General features: G+C 29.7%; 1 non-coding gene across 1 annotated transcript; it reads left to right on the top strand.

Moving 5' to 3' along the window:
* Positions 1 to 16,061: 16,061 nt before the first annotated feature.
* On the top strand, positions 16,062 to 16,134 carry TRNAD-GUC (transfer RNA aspartic acid (anticodon GUC)). Its single transcript has one exon. It is a non-coding gene; the product is annotated as a tRNA-Asp (tRNA).
* The last annotated feature ends 1,839 nt before the right edge of the window (positions 16,135 to 17,973 follow it).

The raw sequence follows: 17,973 nt of genomic DNA on the forward strand, positions 1-17,973 counted from the left end.
GACATTCAATCAAAAAACTGTTAAAATTCAATTTTCAATAAGAAATCGTAGTCACGGATTTTGTATCTTGAAAAAAAAAACATGCGATTTTTTCGGTACATTTTTGAATGCATTTTTTTCTGGACAAATTTTTTACCGAATTCAGCTTAATGCTCTATAAAATACTCCTTAAAAGTGATTTCATCTCGATTGAACAATAAATAAAAATGTACTTCGATTTTTAATAACATTTTCAAAATCGACGTTTCACGGCCAGAAAAGCATATTTTGAGTATTTCTTAACTATTTTCAAATATAACCACTGAAGCCGTTATTTTTGTACATTTTACTTTAATTCAAGCAAATGTAACGACATTCAATCAAAAAACTGTTAAAATTCAATTTTCAATAAGAAATCGTAGTCACGGATTTAGTATCTTGAAGAAAAAAACATGCGATTTTTTCGGTACATTTTTGAATGCATTTTTTTTCTGGACAAATTTTTTACCGAATTCAGCTTAATGCTCTATAAAATACTCCTTAAAAGTGATTTCATCTCGATTGAACAATAAATAAAAATGTACCTCGATTTTTAATAACATTTTCATAATCGACGTTTCACGGCCAGAAAAGCATATTTTGAGTATTTCTTCACTATTTTCAAATATAGCCACTGAAGCCGTTATTTTTGTACTTTTTGCTTTAATTCAAGCAAATGTAACGATAGTCATTCAAAAAACTGTTAAAATTCAATTTTCAACAAGAAATCGTTGTCACGGATTTTGTATCTTGAAGAAAAAAAACATGCGATTTTTTCGGTACATTTTTGAATGCATTTTTTTCTGGACAAATTTTTGACCGAATTCAGCTTAATTCTCTATAAAATACTCCTTAAAAGTGATTTCATCTCGATTGAACAATAAATAAAAATGTACCTCGATTTTTAATAACATTTTCTAAATCGACGTTTCACGGCCAGAGAAGCATATTTTGAGTATTTCTTCACTATTTTCAAATTTAACCACTGAAACCATAATTTTTGTACTTTTTGCTTTAATTCAAGCAAATGTAACGATATTCATTCAAAAAACTGTTAAAATTCAATTTTCAACAAGAAATCAATGTCACGGATTTTGTATCTTGAAGAAAAAAAACATGCGATTTTTTCGGTACATTTTTAAATGCATTTTTTTCTGAACAAATTTTTGACCGAATTCAGCTTAATTCTCTATAAAATACTCCTTAAAAGTGATTTCATCTCGATTGAACAATAAATAAAAATGTACCTCGATTTTTAATAACATTTTCAAAATCGACGTTTCACGGCCAGAAAAGCATATTTTGAGTATTTCTTCACTATTTTCAAATATAGCCACTGAAGCCGTTATTTTTGTACTTTTTGCTTTAATTCAAGCAAATGTAACGATAGTCATTCAAAAAACTGTTAAAATTCAATTTTCAACAAGAAATCGTTGTCACGGATTTTGTATCTTGAAGAAAAAAAACATGCGATTTTTTCGGTACATTTTTAAATGCATTTTTTTCTAGACAAATTTTTGACCGAATTCAGCTTAATTCTCTATAAAATACTCCTTAAAAGTGATTTCATCTCGATTGAACAATAAATAAAAATGTACCTCGATTTTTAATAACATTTTCAAAATCGACGTTTCACGGCCAGAAAAGCATATTTTGAGTATTTCTTCACTATTTTCAAATATAGCCACTGAAGCCGTTATTTTTGTACTTTTTGCTTTAATTCAAGCAAATGTAACGATAGTCATTCAAAAAACTGTTAAAATTCAATTTTCAATAAGAAATCGTAGTCACGGATTTTGTATCTTGAAAAAAAAAACATGCGATTTTTTCGGTACATTTTTGAATGCATTTTTTTCTGGACAAATTTTTTACCGAATTCAGCTTAATGCTCTATAAAATACTCCTTAAAAGTGATTTCATCTCGATTGAACAATAAATAAAAATGTACTTCGATTTTTAATAACATTTTCAAAATCGACGTTTCACGGCCAGAAAAGCATATTTTGAGTATTTCTTAACTATTTTCAAATATAACCACTGAAGCCGTTATTTTTGTACATTTTACTTTAATTCAAGCAAATGTAACGACATTCAATCAAAAAACTGTTAAAATTCAATTTTCAATAAGAAATCGTAGTCACGGATTTAGTATCTTGAAGAAAAAAACATGCGATTTTTTCGGTACATTTTTGAATGCATTTTTTTTCTGGACAAATTTTTTACCGAATTCAGCTTAATGCTCTATAAAATACTCCTTAAAAGTGATTTCATCTCGATTGAACAATAAATAAAAATGTACCTCGATTTTTAATAACATTTTCATAATCGACGTTTCACGGCCAGAAAAGCATATTTTGAGTATTTCTTCACTATTTTCAAATATAGCCACTGGAAGCCGTTATTTTTGTACTTTTTGCTTTAATTCAAGCAAATGTAACGATAGTCATTCAAAAAACTGTTAAAATTCAATTTTCAACAAGAAATCGTTGTCACGGATTTTGTATCTTGAAGAAAAAAAACATGCGATTTTTTCGGTACATTTTTGAATGCATTTTTTTCTGGACAAATTTTTGACCGAATTCAGCTTAATTCTCTATAAAATACTCCTTAAAAGTGATTTCATCTCGATTGAACAATAAATAAAAATGTACCTCGATTTTTAATAACATTTTCTAAATCGACGTTTCACGGCCAGAGAAGCATATTTTGAGTATTTCTTCACTATTTTCAAATTTAACCACTGAAACCATAATTTTTGTACTTTTTGCTTTAATTCAAGCAAATGTAACGATATTCATTCAAAAAACTGTTAAAATTCAATTTTCAACAAGAAATCAATGTCACGGATTTTGTATCTTGAAGAAAAAAAACATGCGATTTTTTCGGTACATTTTTAAATGCATTTTTTTCTAGACAAATTTTTGACCGAATTCAGCTTAATTCTCTATAAAATACTCCTTAAAAGTGATTTCATCTCGATTGAACAATAAATAAAAATGTACTTCGATTTTTAATTACATTTTCAAAATCGACGTTTCACGGCCAGAAAAGCATATTTTGAGTATTTCTTAACTATTTTCAAATATAACCACTGAAGCCGTTATTTTTGTACATTTTACTTTAATTCAAGCAAATGTAACGACATTCAATCAAAAAACTGTTAAAATTCAATTTTCAATAAGAAATCGTAGTCACGGATTTTGTATCTTGAAGAAAAAAAACATGCGATTTTTTCGGTACATTTTTGAATGCATTTTTTTCTGGACAAATTTTTGACCGAATTCAGCTTAATTCTCTATAAAATACTCCTTAAAAGTGATTTCATCTCGATTGAACAATAAATAAAAATGTACCTCGATTTTTAATAACATTTTCAAAATCGACGTTTCACGGCCAGAAAAGCATATTTTGAGTATTTCTTAACTATTTTCAAATATAGCCACTGAAGCCGTTATTTTTGTACTTTTTGCTTTAATTCAAGCAAATGTAACGATAGTCATTCAAAAAACTGTTAAAATTCAATTTTCAACAAGAAATCGTTGTCACGGATTTTGTATCTTGAAGAAAAAAAACATGCGATTTTTTCGGTACATTTTTGAATGCATTTTTTTCTGGACAAATTTTTGACCGAATTCAGCTTAATTCTCTATAAAATACTCCTTAAATGTGATTTCATCTCGATTGAACAATAAATAAAAATGTACCTCGATTTTTAATAACATTTTCTAAATCGACGTTTCACGGCCAGAGAAGCATATTTTGAGTATTTCTTCACTATTTTCAAAATTTAACCACTGAAACCATAATTTTTGTACTTTTTACTTTAATTCAAGCAAATGTAACGATATTCATTCAAAAAACTGTTAAAATTCAATTTTCAACAAGAAATCAATGTCACGGATTTTGTATCTTGAAGAAAAAAAACATGCGATTTTTTCGGTACATTTTTAAATGCATTTTTTTCTGAACAAATTTTTGACCGAATTCAGCTTAATTCTCTATAAAATACTCCTTAAAAGTGATTTCATCTCGATTGAACAATAAATAAAAATGTACTTCGATTTTTAATAACATTTTCAAAATCGACGTTTCACGGCCAGAAAAGCATATTTTGAGTATTTCTTAACTATTTTCAAATATAACCACTGAAGCCGTTATTTTTGTACATTTTACTTTAATTCAAGCAAATGTAACGACATTCAATCAAAAAACTGTTAAAATTCAATTTTCAATAAGAAATCGTAGTCACGGATTTTGTATCTTGAAAAAAAAAACATGCGATTTTTTCGGTACATTTTTGAATGCATTTTTTTCTGGACAAATTTTTTACCGAATTCAGCTTAATGCTCTATAAAATACTCCTTAAAAGTGATTTCATCTCGATTGAACAATAAATAAAAATGTACTTCGATTTTTAATAACATTTTCAAAATCGACGTTTCACGGCCAGAAAAGCATATTTTGAGTATTTCTTAACTATTTTCAAATATAACCACTGAAGCCGTTATTTTTGTACATTTTACTTTAATTCAAGCAAATGTAACGACATTCAATCAAAAAACTGTTAAAATTCAATTTTCAATAAGAAATCGTAGTCACGGATTTAGTATCTTGAAGAAAAAAACATGCGATTTTTTCGGTACATTTTTGAATGCATTTTTTTTCTGGACAAATTTTTTACCGAATTCAGCTTAATGCTCTATAAAATACTCCTTAAAAGTGATTTCATCTCGATTGAACAATAAATAAAAATGTACCTCGATTTTTAATAACATTTTCATAATCGACGTTTCACGGCCAGAAAAGCATATTTTGAGTATTTCTTCACTATTTTCAAATATAGCCACTGAAGCCGTTATTTTTGTACTTTTTGCTTTAATTCAAGCAAATGTAACGATAGTCATTCAAAAAACTGTTAAAATTCAATTTTCAACAAGAAATCGTTGTCACGGATTTTGTATCTTGAAGAAAAAAAACATGCGATTTTTTCGGTACATTTTTGAATGCATTTTTTTCTGGACAAATTTTTGACCGAATTCAGCTTAATTCTCTATAAAATACTCCTTAAAAGTGATTTCATCTCGATTGAACAATAAATAAAAATGTACCTCGATTTTTAATAACATTTTCTAAATCGACGTTTCACGGCCAGAGAAGCATATTTTGAGTATTTCTTCACTATTTTCAAATTTAACCACTGAAACCATAATTTTTGTACTTTTTGCTTTAATTCAAGCAAATGTAACGATATTCATTCAAAAAACTGTTAAAATTCAATTTTCAACAAGAAATCAATGTCACGGATTTTGTATCTTGAAGAAAAAAAACATGCGATTTTTTCGGTACATTTTTAAATGCATTTTTTTCTGAACAAATTTTTGACCGAATTCAGCTTAATTCTCTATAAAATACTCCTTAAAAGTGATTTCATCTCGATTGAACAATAAATAAAAATGTACCTCGATTTTTAATAACATTTTCAAAATCGACGTTTCACGGCCAGAAAAGCATATTTTGAGTATTTCTTCACTATTTTCAAATATAGCCACTGAAGCCGTTATTTTTGTACTTTTTGCTTTAATTCAAGCAAATGTAACGATAGTCATTCAAAAAACTGTTAAAATTCAATTTTCAACAAGAAATCGTTGTCACGGATTTTGTATCTTGAAGAAAAAAAACATGCGATTTTTTCGGTACATTTTTAAATGCATTTTTTTCTAGACAAATTTTTGACCGAATTCAGCTTAATTCTCTATAAAATACTCCTTAAAAGTGATTTCATCTCGATTGAACAATAAATAAAAATGTACCTCGATTTTTAATAACATTTTCAAAATCGACGTTTCACGGCCAGAAAAGCATATTTTGAGTATTTCTTCACTATTTTCAAATATAGCCACTGAAGCCGTTATTTTTGTACTTTTTGCTTTAATTCAAGCAAATGTAACGATAGTCATTCAAAAAACTGTTAAAATTCAATTTTCAATAAGAAATCGTAGTCACGGATTTTGTATCTTGAAAAAAAAAACATGCGATTTTTTCGGTACATTTTTGAATGCATTTTTTTCTGGACAAATTTTTTACCGAATTCAGCTTAATGCTCTATAAAATACTCCTTAAAAGTGATTTCATCTCGATTGAACAATAAATAAAAATGTACTTCGATTTTTAATAACATTTTCAAAATCGACGTTTCACGGCCAGAAAAGCATATTTTGAGTATTTCTTAACTATTTTCAAATATAACCACTGAAGCCGTTATTTTTGTACATTTTACTTTAATTCAAGCAAATGTAACGACATTCAATCAAAAAACTGTTAAAATTCAATTTTCAATAAGAAATCGTAGTCACGGATTTAGTATCTTGAAGAAAAAAACATGCGATTTTTTCGGTACATTTTTGAATGCATTTTTTTTCTGGACAAATTTTTTACCGAATTCAGCTTAATGCTCTATAAAATACTCCTTAAAAGTGATTTCATCTCGATTGAACAATAAATAAAAATGTACCTCGATTTTTAATAACATTTTCATAATCGACGTTTCACGGCCAGAAAAGCATATTTTGAGTATTTCTTCACTATTTTCAAATATAGCCACTGGAAGCCGTTATTTTTGTACTTTTTGCTTTAATTCAAGCAAATGTAACGATAGTCATTCAAAAAACTGTTAAAATTCAATTTTCAACAAGAAATCGTTGTCACGGATTTTGTATCTTGAAGAAAAAAAACATGCGATTTTTTCGGTACATTTTTGAATGCATTTTTTTCTGGACAAATTTTTGACCGAATTCAGCTTAATTCTCTATAAAATACTCCTTAAAAGTGATTTCATCTCGATTGAACAATAAATAAAAATGTACCTCGATTTTTAATAACATTTTCTAAATCGACGTTTCACGGCCAGAGAAGCATATTTTGAGTATTTCTTCACTATTTTCAAATTTAACCACTGAAACCATAATTTTTGTACTTTTTGCTTTAATTCAAGCAAATGTAACGATATTCATTCAAAAAACTGTTAAAATTCAATTTTCAACAAGAAATCAATGTCACGGATTTTGTATCTTGAAGAAAAAAAACATGCGATTTTTTCGGTACATTTTTAAATGCATTTTTTTCTAGACAAATTTTTGACCGAATTCAGCTTAATTCTCTATAAAATACTCCTTAAAAGTGATTTCATCTCGATTGAACAATAAATAAAAATGTACTTCGATTTTTAATTACATTTTCAAAATCGACGTTTCACGGCCAGAAAAGCATATTTTGAGTATTTCTTAACTATTTTCAAATATAACCACTGAAGCCGTTATTTTTGTACATTTTACTTTAATTCAAGCAAATGTAACGACATTCAATCAAAAAACTGTTAAAATTCAATTTTCAATAAGAAATCGTAGTCACGGATTTTGTATCTTGAAGAAAAAAAACATGCGATTTTTTCGGTACATTTTTGAATGCATTTTTTTCTGGACAAATTTTTGACCGAATTCAGCTTAATTCTCTATAAAATACTCCTTAAAAGTGATTTCATCTCGATTGAACAATAAATAAAAATGTACCTCGATTTTTAATAACATTTTCTAAATCGACGTTTCACGGCCAGAAAAGCATATTTTGAGTATTTCTTAACTATTTTCAAATATAACCACTGAAGCCGTTATTTTTGTACATTTTACTTTAATTCAAGCAAATGTAACGACATTCAATCAAAAAACTGTTAAAATTCAATTTTCAATAAGAAATCGTAGTCACGGATTTTGTATCTTGAAGAAAAAAAACATGCGATTTTTTCGGTACATTTTTGAATGCATTTTTTTCTGGACAAATTTTTTACCGAATTCAGCTTAATGCTCTATAAAATACTCCTTAAAAGTGATTTCATCTCGATTGAACAATAAATAAAAATGTACTTCGATTTTTAATAACATTTTCAAAATCGACGTTTCACGGCCAGAAAAGCATATTTTGAGTATTTCTTAACTATTTTCAAATATAACCACTGAAGCCGTTATTTTTGTACATTTTACTTTAATTCAAGCAAATGTAACGACATTCAATCAAAAAACTGTTAAAATTCAATTTTCAATAAGAAATCGTAGTCACGGATTTTGTATCTTGAAGAAAAAAAACATGCGATTTTTTCGGTACATTTTTGAATGCATTTTTTTCTGGACAAATTTTTTACCGAATTCAGCTTAATGCTCTATAAAATACTCCTTAAAAGTGATTTCATCTCGATTGAACAATAAATAAAAATGTACTTCGATTTTTAATAACATTTTCAAAATCGACGTTTCACGGCCAGAAAAGCATATTTTGAGTATTTCTTCACTATTTTCAAATATAACCACTGAAGCCGTTATTTTTGTACATTTTACTTTAATTCAAGCAAATGTAACGACATTCAATCAAAAAACTGTTAAAATTCAATTTTCAATAAGAAATCGTAGTCACGGATTTTGTATCTTGAAAAAAAAAACATGCGATTTTTTCGGTACATTTTTGAATGCATTTTTTTCTGGACAAATTTTTTACCGAATTCAGCTTAATTCTCTATAAAATACTCCTTAAAAGTGATTTCATCTCGATTGAACAATAAATAAAAATGTACTTCGATTTTTAATAACATTTTCAAAATCGACGTTTCACGGCCAGAAAAGCATATTTTGAGTATTTCTTAACTATTTTCAAATATAACCACTGAAGCCGTTATTTTTGTACATTTTGCTTTAATTCGAGCAAATGAAACGAAATTCAATCAAAAAACTGCTAAAATTCAATTTTCAATAAGAAATCGTAGTCACGGATTTTGTATCTAGAAGAAAAAAAAACATGCAATTTTTCGGTACACTTTTGAATGCATATTTTCTGGAAAAATTTTTGACCTAATTCAGCTTAATTCCCTATAAAATACTCCTTAAAAGTGATTTCATCTCGATTGAACAATAAATAAAAATGTACTTCGATTTTTAGTAACATTTTCAAAATCGACGTTTCACGGCCAGAAAAGCATTTTTTGAGTATTTCTTAACTATTTTCAAATATAGCCACTGAAGCCGTTATTTTTGTACTTTTTGCTTTAATTCAAGCAAATGTAACGATAGTCAATCAAAAAACTGTTAAAATTCAATTTTCAACAAGAAATCGTTGTCACGGATTTTGTATCTTGAAGAAAAAAAACATGCGATTTTTTCGGTACATTTTTGAATGCATTTTTTTCTGGACAAATTTTTGGCCGAATTCAGCTTAATTCTCTATAAAATACTCCTTAAAAGTGATTTCATCTCGATTGAACAATAAATAAAAATGTACCTCGATTTTTAATAACATTTTCAAAATCGACGTTTCACGGCCAGAGAAGCATATTTTGAGTATTTCTTCACTATTTTCAAATTTAACCACTGAAACCATAATTTTTGTACTTTTTGCTTTAATTCAAGCAAATGTAACGATATTCATTCAAAAAACTGTTAAAATTCAATTTTCAACAAGAAATCGTTGTCACGGATTTTGTATCTTGAAGAAAAAAAACATGCGATTTTTTCGGTACATTTTTAAATGCATTTTTTTCTGGACAAATTTTTGACCGAATTCAGCTTAATTCTCTATAAAATACTCCTTAAAAGTGATTTCATCTCGATTGAACAATAAATAAAAATGTACTTCGATTTTTAATAACATTTTCAAAATCGACGTTTCACGGCCAGAAAAGCATATTTTGAGTATTTCTTAACTATTTTCAAATATAACCACTGAAGCCGTTATTTTTGTACATTTTACTTTAATTCAAGCAAATGTAACGACATTCAATAAAAAAACTGTTAAAATTCAATTTTCAATAAGAAATCGTAGTCACGGATTTTGTATCTTGAAGAAAAAAAACATGCGATTTTTTCGGTACATTTTTGAATGCATTTTTTTCTGGACAAATTTTTTACCGAATTCAGCTTAATGCTCTATAAAATACTCCTTAAAAGTGATTTCATCTCGATTGAACAATAAATAAAAATGTACCTCGATTTTTAATAACATTTTCAAAATCGACGTTTCACGGCCAGAGAAGCATATTTTGAGTATTTCTTCACTATTTTCAAATTTAACCACTGAAACCATAATTTTTGTACTTTTTGCTTTAATTCAAGCAAATGTAACGATATTCATTCAAAAAACTGTTAAAATTCAATTTTCAACAAGAAATCGTTGTCACGGATTTTGTATCTTGAAGAAAAAAAACATGCGATTTTTTCGGTACATTTTTGAATGCATTTTTTTCTGGACAAATTTTTTACCGAATTCAGCTTAATTTTCTATAAAATACTCCTTAAAAGTGATTTCATCTCGATTGAACAATAAATAAAAATGTACTTCGATTTTTAATAACATTTTCAAAATCGACGTTTCACGGCCAGAAAAGCATATTTTGAGTATTTCTTAACTATTTTCAAATATAACCACTGAAGCCGTTATTTTTGTACATTTTGCTTTAATTCGAGCAAATGAAACGAAATTCAATCAAAAAACTGCTAAAATTCAATTTTCAATAAGAAATCGTAGTCACGGATTTTGTATCTAGAAGAAAAAAAAACATGCAATTTTTCGGTACACTTTTGAATGCATATTTTCTGGAAAAATTTTTGACCTAATTCAGCTTAATTCCCTATAAAATACTCCTTAAAAGTGATTTCATCTCGATTGAACAATAAATAAAAATGTACTTCGATTTTTAGTAACATTTTCAAAATCGACGTTTCACGGCCAGAAAAGCATTTTTTGAGTATTTCTTAACTATTTTCAAATATAGCCACTGAAGCCGTTATTTTTGTACTTTTTGCTTTAATTCAAGCAAATGTAACGATAGTCAATCAAAAAACTGTTAAAATTCAATTTTCAACAAGAAATCGTTGTCACGGATTTTGTATCTTGAAGAAAAAAAACATGCGATTTTTTCGGTACATTTTTGAATGCATTTTTTTCTGGACAAATTTTTGGCCGAATTCAGCTTAATTCTCTATAAAATACTCCTTAAAAGTGATTTCATCTCGATTGAACAATAAATAAAAATGTACCTCGATTTTTAATAACATTTTCAAAATCGACGTTTCACGGCCAGAGAAGCATATTTTGAGTATTTCTTCACTATTTTCAAATTTAACCACTGAAACCATAATTTTTGTACTTTTTGCTTTATTTCAAGCAAATGTAACGATATTCATTCAAAAAACTGTTAAAATTCAATTTTCAACAAGAAATCGTTGTCACGGATTTTGTATCTTGAAGAAAAAAAACATGCGATTTTTTCGGTACATTTTTAAATGCATTTTTTTCTGGACAAATTTTTGACCGAATTCAGCTTAATTCTCTATAAAATACTCCTTAAAAGTGATTTCATCTCGATTGAACAATAAATAAAAATGTACTTCGATTTTTAATAACATTTTCAAAATCGACGTTTCACGGCCAGAAAAGCATATTTTGAGTATTTCTTAACTATTTTCAAATATAACCACTGAAGCCGTTATTTTTGTACATTTTACTTTAATTCAAGCAATCGAGATGAAATCACTTTTAAGGAGTATTTTATAAGGAATTAAGCTGAATTAGGTCAAAAATTTTTCCAGAAAATATGCATTCAAAAGTGTACCGAAAAATTGCATGTTTTTTTTTCTTCTAGATACAAAATCCGTGACTACGATTTCTTATTGAAAATTGAATTTTAGCAGTTTTTTGATTGAATTTCGTTTCATTTGCTCGAATTAAAGCAAAATGTACAAAAATAACGGCTTCAGTGGTTATATTTGAAAATAGTTAAGAAATACTCAAAATATGCTTTTCTGGCCGTGAAACGTCGATTTTGAAAATGTTATTAAAAATCGAAGTACATTTTTATTTATTGTTCAATCGAGATGAAATCACTTTTAAGGAGTATTTTATAGAGAATTAAGCTGAATTCGGTAAAAAATTTGTCCAGAAAAAAATGCATTTAAAAATGTACCGAAAAAATCGCATGTTTTTTTTCTTCAAGATACAAAATCCGTGACAACGATTTCTTGTTGAAAATTGAATTTTAACAGTTTTTTGAATGAATATCGTTACATTTGCTTGAATTAAAGCAAAAAGTACAAAAATTATGGTTTCAGAGGTTAAATTTGAAAATAGTGAAGAAATACTCAAAATATGCTTCTCTGGCCGTGAAACGTCGATTTTGAAAATGTTATTAAAAATCGAGGTACATTTTTATTTATTGTTCAATCGAGATGAACTAACTTTTAAGGAGTATTTTATTGAGAATTAAGCTGAATTCGGTCAAAAATTTGTCCAGAAAAAAATGCATTCAAAAATGTACCGAAAAAATCGCATGTTTTTTTTCTTCAAGATACAAAATCCGTGACAACGATTTCTTGTTGAAAATTGAATTTTAACAGTTTTTTGAATGAATATCGTTACATTTTCTTGAATTAAAGCAAAATGTACAAAAATAACGGCTTCAGTGGTTATATTTGAAAATAGTTAAGAAATACTCAAAATATGCTTTTCTGGCCGTGAAACGTCGATTTTGAAAATGTTATTAAAAATCGAAGTACATTTTTATTTATTGTTCAATCGAGATGAAATCACTTTTAAGGAGTATTCTATAGAGAATTAAGCTGAATTCGGTCAAAAATTTGTCCAGAAAAAAATGCATTTAAAAATGTACCGAAAAAATCGCATGTTTTTTTTCTTCAAGATACAAAATCCGTGACAACGATTTCTTGTTGAAAATTGAATTTTAACAGTTTTTTGATTGAATTTCGTTTCATTTGCTCGAATTAAAGCAAAATGTACAAAAATAACGGCTTCAGTGGTTATATTTGAAAATAGTTAAGAAATACTCAAAATATGCTTTTCTGGCCGTGAAACGTCGATTTTGAAAATGTTATTAAAAATCGAAGTACATTTTTATTTATTGTTCAATCGAGATGAAATCACTTTTAAGGAGTATTTTATAGAGAATTAAGCTGAATTCGGTCAAAAATTTGTCCAGAAAAAAATGCATTTAAAAATGTACCGAAAAAATCGCATGTTTTTTTTCTTCAAGATACAAAATCCGTGACAACGATTTCTTGTTGAAAATTGAATTTTAACAGTTTTTTGAATGAATATCGTTACATTTGCTTGAATTAAAGCAAAAAGTACAAAAATTATGGTTTCAGTGGTTAAATTTGAAAATAGTGAAGAAATACTCAAAATATGCTTCTCTGGCCGTGAAACGTCGATTTTGAAAATGTTATTAAAAATCGAGGTACATTTTTATTTATTGTTCAATCGAGATGAACTAACTTTTAAGGAGTATTTTATAGAGAATTAAGCTGAATTCGGTCAAAAATTTGTCCAGAAAAAAATGCATTCAAAAATGTACCGAAAAAATCGCTTGTTTTTTTTCTTCAAGATACAAAATCCGTGACAACGATTTCTTGTTGAAAATTGAATTTTAACAGTTTTTTGAATGAATATCGTTACATTTTCTTGAATTAAAGCAAAATGTACAAAAATAACGGCTTCAGTGGTTATATTTGAAAATAGTTAAGAAATACTCAAAATATGCTTTTCTGGCCGTGAAACGTCGATTTTGAAAATGTTATTAAAAATCGAAGTACATTTTTATTTATTGTTCAATCGAGATGAAATCACTTTTAAGGAGTATTCTATAGAGAATTAAGCTGAATTCGGTCAAAAATTTGTCCAGAAAAAAATGCATTTAAAAATGTACCGAAAAAATCGCATGTTTTTTTTCTTCAAGATACAAAATCCGTGACAACGATTTCTTGTTGAAAATTGAATTTTAACAGTTTTTTGAATGAATATCGTTACATTTGCTTGAATTAAAGCAATAAGTACAAAAATTATGGTTTCAGTGGTTAAATTTGAAAATAGTGAAGAAATACTCAAAACATGATTCGCTGGCCGTGAAACGTCGATTTTGAAAATGTTATTAAAAATCGAGGTACATTTTTATTTATTGTTCAATCGAGATGAACTCACTTTTAAGGAGTATTTTATAGAGAATTAAGCTGAATTCGGTCAAAAATTTGTCCAGAAAAAAATGCATTTAAAAATGTACCGAAAAAATCGCATGTTTTTTTTCTTGAAGATACAAAATCCGTGACAACGATTTCTTGTTGAAAATTGAATTTTAACAGTTTTTTGAATGAATATCGTTACATTTGCTTGAATTAAAGCAAAAAGTACAAAAATTATGGTTTCAGTGGTTAAATTTGAAAATAGTGAAGAAATACTCAAAATATGCTTCTCTGGCCGTGAAACGTCGATTTTGAAAATGTTATTAAAAATCGAGGTACATTTTTATTTATTGTTCAATCGAGATGAAATCACTTTTAAGGAGTATTTTATAGAGAATTAAGCTGAATTCGGTCAAAAATTTGTCCAGAAAAAAATGCATTCAAAAATGTACCGAAAAAATCGCATGTTTTTTTTCTTCAAGATACAAAATCCGTGAAAACGATTTCTTGTTGAAAATTGAATATTAACAGTTTTTTGAATGACTATCGTTACATTTGCTTGAATTAAAGCAAAAAGTACAAAAATAACGGCTTCAGTGGCTATATTTGAAAATAGTTAAGAAATACTCAAAATATGCTTTTCCGGCCGTGAAACGTCGATTTTGAAAATGTTATTAAAAATCGAGGTACATTTTTATTTATTGTTCAATCGAGATGAAATCACTTTTAAGGAGTATTTTATAGAGAATTAAGCTGAATTCGGTAAAAAATTTGTCCAGAAAAAAATGCATTCAAAAATGTACCGAAAAAATCGCATGTTTTTTTTCTTCAAGATACAAAATCCGTGACTACGATTTCTTATTGAAAATTGAATTTTAACAGTTTTTTGATTGAATGTCGTTACATTTGCTTGAATTAAAGTAAAATGTACAAAAATAACGGCTTCAGTGGTTATATTTGAAAATAGTTAAGAAATACTCAAAATATGCTTTTCTGGCCGTGAAACGTCGATGCGAAACATTTTTCACATAATTGTCCAATTGACGTAATTTTTCCCGAGAACGTAATTTATCCCGAGCACGTAATTAGTCCCGGGCGCGTAATTAATCCCGGGTTTCGGCACCATTTTATGTTGCGACTTCCATCCCAACATAAGAGTTTGTGATAATTCCTGATATCACATCGGCGGACTGAAACACCGATCTAAATCCCTAACTTATGTGTATGTCTTTATTTCAATAACGAAGAAGCTCCAAATGCAATCATCAATATTTTCTTTAATTACTGTATTGTCTTATCAAATCATACTTAAATCAAGATATCATTACAATAATTTTCCTTGAAAACACGTCCGTTTAACTAAAGTTTCTAAGTCTTTCTTTTACAACCTCTCTCGGCAGAGTCGGTTTGCGATCTATATTGCCCGATGGTAACAAGCGCTCTTTCTCCATCAAGAGTCCAATACGTTCTACTCATGCTTTGCTTTTGCTAGTTTTTACACAAAGTTCAAGTTTTTACCCCTATTATTGTTACCAAGCGAGCGCTACCCATAATTCGTCACTCCTAAGTTTTATGACTTTACAGGGCCAGAGGGCCTTTTAACACACTAGTAACAAAAACCATCCGTCGATCCTTTCAAATGCATTACTATAGCCTTTACAATAGGACAGTATTTCTTAGCAATTACAAGCCGTGCTCTACGACAGTTCTTATTTTGGTTTATAGTACAATGTTATTCTTAAAAGTCTTTACATATAAAACATATCAAACATAAGTATTCACTATAAGTAAATCTTAACTTAACCTTAACCTTAACTAAGCTATATCTAACTAAATTTGGACCATAAAAACCCATAGCTTCTGCTTATGGGAAAAAAGGTCCTGGGAAAACCCCAGTGGGGAAAACCATTACTTCAATTATTATTTAAGTCTAAATGACCAGGCTTGTTGTGGATCGCCGGATTCAACATTGTGAGGTCTCAGAAGTAACATAAAAAATCAAAGTTTTTCCAAAATACCTGCCGATCATTTAATTTCTGAGTTTCCGTGGCTCAATGGTTAGCGCGTTCGGCTGTCAACCGAAAGGTTGGTGGTTCGAGCCCACCCAGGAGCGGAGTTGTGAGGCCTCAGATGTAACATAAAAAGTCAAAGTTTTTCTACAATACTGACGACAATTTATTTTCAAAACTTCCGTGGCACAATGGTTAGCGCGTTCGGCTGTTAACCGAAAGATTGCTAGTTCGAGCCCACCCGGGAACGTTGGTGTGTTTTGGTATAAATAACGTAAAAAGTCAAAGTTTTTCCATAATACCTGACGACCATTTAATTTTTGGGCTTCCGTGGGGCAATGGTTAGCGCGTTCAGCTCTTTATCAAAAGGTTGGTGGTTCGAGCCCACCCGGGAGCGGTGTCGTGTTGTCTCAGATGAAACGTAAAAAGTCAAAGTTTTTCTACAATACCTGACGACAATCAACTTTCTAAACTTCCGTGGCACATTGGTTAGCGCGTTCGGCTGTTAACCGAAAGATTGCTAGTTCGAGCCCACCCGGGAACGTTGGTGTGTTTTGTGATAAATAACGTAAAAAGTCAAAGTTTTTCCATAATACCTGAAGACCATTTAATTTTTGGGCTTCCGTGGCGCAATAGTTAGCGCGTTCAGCTGTTAATCAAAAGGTTGTTGGTTCGAGCCCAACCGGGAGCGGAGTTGTGAGGTCTCAGAAGTAACATAAAAAGTCAAAGTTTTTCCACAATACCTGCCGATCATTTAATTTCTGAGTTTCCGTGGCTCAATGGTTAGCGCGTTCGGCTGTTAACCGAAAGGTTGGTGGTTCGAGCAGACCCGGGAGCGGAGTTGCGAGGCCTGAGATGTAACATAAAAAGTCAAAGTTTTTCTACAATACTGACGACAATTTATTTTCAAAACTTCCGTGGCACAATGGTTAGCGCGTTCGGCTGTTAACCGAAAGATTGCTAGTTCGAGCCCACCCGGGAACGTTGGTGTGTTTTGGTATAAATAACGTAAAAAGTCAAAGTTTTTCCATAATACCTGACGACCATTTAATTTTTGGGCTTCCGTGGCGCAATGGTTAGCGCGTTCAGCTGTTTATCAAAAGGTTGGTGGTTCGAGCCCACCCGGGAGCGGTGTCGTGTTGTCTCAGATGAAACGTAAAAAGTCAAAGTTTTTCTACAATACCTGACGACAATCAATTTTCTAAACTTCCGTGGCACAATGGTTAGCGCGTTCGGCTGTTAACCGAAAGATTGCTAGTTCGAGCCCACCCGGGAACGTTGGTGTGTTTTGTGATAAATAACGTAAAAAGTCAAAGTTTTTCCATAATACCTGAAGACCATTTAATTTTTGGGCTTCCGTGGCGCAATAGTTAGCGCGTTCAGCTGTTAATCAAATGGTTGGTGGTTCGAGCCCAACCGGGAGCGGAGTTGTGAGGTCTCAGAAGTAACATAAAAAGTCAAAGTTTTTCCACAATACCTGCCGATCATTTAATTTCTGAGTTTCCGTGGCTCAATGGTAAGCGCGTTCGGCTGTTAACCGAAAGTTTGGTGGTTCGAGCCCACCCGGGAGCGGAGTTGCGAGGCCTCAGATGTAACATAAAAAGTCAAAGTTTTTCTACAATACTGACGACAATTTATTTTCAAAACTTCCGTGGAACAATGGTTAGCGCGTTCGACTGTTAACCGAAAGATTGCTAGTTCGAGCCCACCCGGGAACGTTGGTGTGTTTTGGTATAAATAACGTAAAAAGTCAAAGTTTTTCTACAATACTGACGACAATTTATTTTCAAAACTTCCGTGGCACAATGGTTAGCGCGTTCGGCTGTTAACCGAAAGATTGCTAGTTCGAGCCCACCCGGGAACGTTGGTGTGTTTTGGTATAAATAACGTAAAAAGTCAAAGTTTTTCCATAATACCTGACGACCATTTAATTTTTGGGCTTC

The sequence above is a fragment of the Phalangium opilio genome, unplaced genomic scaffold (assembly GCF_054372755.1).
Source record: "Phalangium opilio isolate 3A_F unplaced genomic scaffold, DU_Popi_V2 ptg000360l_1, whole genome shotgun sequence".
Classification (NCBI taxonomy): domain Eukaryota; kingdom Metazoa; phylum Arthropoda; class Arachnida; order Opiliones; family Phalangiidae; genus Phalangium; species Phalangium opilio.